This window comes from Sinocyclocheilus anshuiensis, unplaced genomic scaffold (assembly GCF_001515605.1).
Source record: "Sinocyclocheilus anshuiensis isolate Anshui unplaced genomic scaffold, SAMN03320099.WGS_v1.1 scaffold1709, whole genome shotgun sequence".
Taxonomy (NCBI): Eukaryota; Metazoa; Chordata; class Actinopteri; order Cypriniformes; family Cyprinidae; genus Sinocyclocheilus; species Sinocyclocheilus anshuiensis.
In genome coordinates this window covers 381,410-384,664 of record NW_015541051.1, presented here as the reverse complement: position 1 = coordinate 384,664, position 3,255 = coordinate 381,410, and positions in this window count along the sequence as shown.

Below are 3,255 nucleotides of genomic sequence, written 5' to 3'. Positions count from 1 at the left end.
CACTGCATTCCACGGCACGAAGTGCAAAATAAGTGGCGGGTTGAACAAACACAACACCAGCAATTAATGGTTGCAGTCAACAGTCTGTAAAATTACTGATTACTGGGCCAGACCCAGTCAGTGTCCCTTTGAGCTGCTCTCAACATCTAGTGTTTTCTCAGTCAGAATAATGGTTGCAGTCAACAGTCTGTACAGAGACAAATTACTGGGCCAGACCCAGTCAGTGTCCCTTTGACCTGCTCTCAACATCTAGTGTTTTCTCGTCTCTCAGTCAGAATCCATTAGTTTACTCATTCTTGTCTCTTAAAAGGAATGTTAAATACAGTGTGGATTGCCACAAAAAATAATGTATGTGGGTCCTTTCTTACTGTGCAGAATATTTTCATATTAATGTTTTCAAATATACTGAATAAAATATTAAGTAATGTTAAAAAGAAATTACAGTTATTTTGGTATTACTGGTTTATTTTGGTAAAAGACTAAGTGATCATGCAATTAATTTTAATTAATTTTATTAATTTGATTTTAATGTTTGCTATCAATTTTGCCATGTTCCCAAGGGCTGTGCATGAACAACACAGAAAACTAGCAATTTTTAAAGAAAATTTCTATTTCTCCTCTTTCTCTGATTTAAAAAACTTTGAGAATATGATCTATCTATCTATCTATCTATCTATCTATCTATCTATCTTTGATTTTAATGTTTGCTATCAATTTTGCCATGTTCCCAAGGGCTGTGCATGAACAACACAGAAAACTAGCAATTTTTAAAGAAAATTTCTATTTCTCCTCTTTCTCTGATTTAAAAAACTTTGAGAATATGATCTATCTATCTATCTATCTATCTATCTATCTATCTATCTATCTATCAACAGCATACTCCTCAATAAGTATTAATTGTATAAATTCATCAATTAACTTGATGAATTTTGGTTTTGTGCTATTAACTGGTTTGACTCACTCTAAACCATTCCATCCTCTAAAATAAATAAAATAGAATAAAATAAAATGTAAATAAAATCACAGAATAATTAAAAAAATATCACATGAACTTTAAATTGACAAGTACGCAAGCCAACTCTCCATCCCTCACCAAACATTAACGAACTTTAACTACATTTACATTTACATTTAGTAATTTTGCAGACGCTTTTATCCAAAGCGACTTACAATTAGGGAATACATAAAGCGATTCTTCTTAAAGAGGCAAACAGACACAGGAAGTGCTTGTAATACCAAGTTTTAGGCATTGTTCAAATAAGTACAAGCTAGAACTCTTTATTTACTATTAATTGTTCTGTCCTGTTGTCTAAATAATCCGCTTATAATTAATACATAAAATGTCCAATTTAAATTATGAATAATTAATTAAATTACATCACATGTATATTCATTGTTTACAAGTTCTGAAGGTTCTGCATAACAAGAATGATGCATGATATGCACATCAAATGCAAGAAAGTCAACCAATGTTTGCAAGATAGGCTTCCATTGTAAATGCATAGCCGTCGATAGCGCTCAACATGTATTTAACCTGAAATATGGCATAATAGTGCATGGATTCCCTGTCCAGGCTGTTTTGGTTATAAATCATGTTGTTTATCTGTTTAGATTTTCCATTTAATCACCATGTGTGTTGTTTGGCTGAGAGAGACACCTTTCCTAGCAGATTCCTGACAACAGTTTGACCACCAACAGCGCTGGGCTCTGGTCTTAATGCAAAGCCAGTCAGCAGCCATACGGGGGCCTATGAGCAGCGTGTGTGCACCAAATGTATCCAGATGTGAGCCACTGCTTGTGGGGTCGCCGGGTCATCACGCACCATCACCCTGATGGCTTCTGACACGGGCCTCCTAGCTCCTAGCTCCCTTCTGCAGCCCCAAATAGAGGATGAAAGCTCTGCCCTTTCTCCTTTGCCCCCTCCCTCTCCTCCCTCGCTTCTGTCTCCTATATGTTTATCTTATCATCAGAGCTCTTTATTGGTAAATAAGGGTAGGCTGCCCGGCTGATCTCTCCCGATGTTAACCGCTGCTGATGTGCCTGTGTAACCATAGCGCCTAGTGTTTAGGCTATTAGAGCTGCCTACAATCTGGAGTTTCCTATTGATTATGTCTGCCTTGAATTCTGTTTACCCGGGAAATAAATAACACATGTCTCTTCCTCTCTCTCTTTTTCTGTCTCTCTATCTTTCTCCCTTTACCAATGTTCTCTTATATTATTTGTCTCTACCTTCCCCATATTGTGTCCTCTTCATCTACCCCACGCTTTTGTGCGCCGTTTTTTTTTTTGTTCTTCCTCTTCTAACAATGATTCTATTTATTCAGTGGTCATCTCTTAAATTCTTGTATCATTTTTTGATTTGAGTTGCGGTTAGAGGACAGTTTGTGAGTCATTATGTTTTACACAAGGCCAAAAAAATAGGAATCTTAAAGGAATATTTTGGGTTCAGTACGTGAAGATTTGTGGCATTTGTGGCATAATGGTAAAAAAAAAAAACACTACCGTTCAAAAGTTTGGGGTCGGTAAGATTTTAATGCCTTTTATGCTCACCAAGGCAGCCATATATTTCATTAAAAATACAGTAATGTTTTACAGTAATTTATTCCTGTAATGGCAAGGTTGAATTTTCTGAAGCCATTACTCTAGGATTCGATGTCACATGATCCTACAGAAATCATTCTAATATGCAGATTTGCTGAAGAAACATTGTTGTGCTTAATGTTTTTGTGGAAACCATGACACATTTTCTTTTGGGATTCGTTGAGTAAACAGAAAGATCAAATTTATTTGTATGGCCTTTATTTTAAATAGAATATTTTATAAAATTTTAAATGTCTTTTACTGTCACTTTTGATCAATTTATAGCATCATTGTTGAATAGAAATATATATATTTTTTAAATAAATAAAAAACAGAACTAGTGTGACTTTCACACTTCTTTCTTTCTTTCTTTCTTTCTTTGATTAATAACCTTTTCTGTGTAAAGTTATATCCAATTTAACATTTTTTTTTGCTTTGAAAATACAAAGCCATAAACACTAAAACAATTGTAAAAATAATTTATACAGCTTTACGTCTAAAAATTAAATGTTTTTTTAACAGAATAATTAATGTGAGTGCTTTTTTTTTTTTTTTTATATATATAAAAAAGCTTTACGTTTCTGATTTTAAATCCTAGCAATCGCCCCCTTTCACTTTCAATGTTAAATCTTCATTGCAACCTTCAATTTTGCTTTTTTTTTTTTTTTTTTTTTT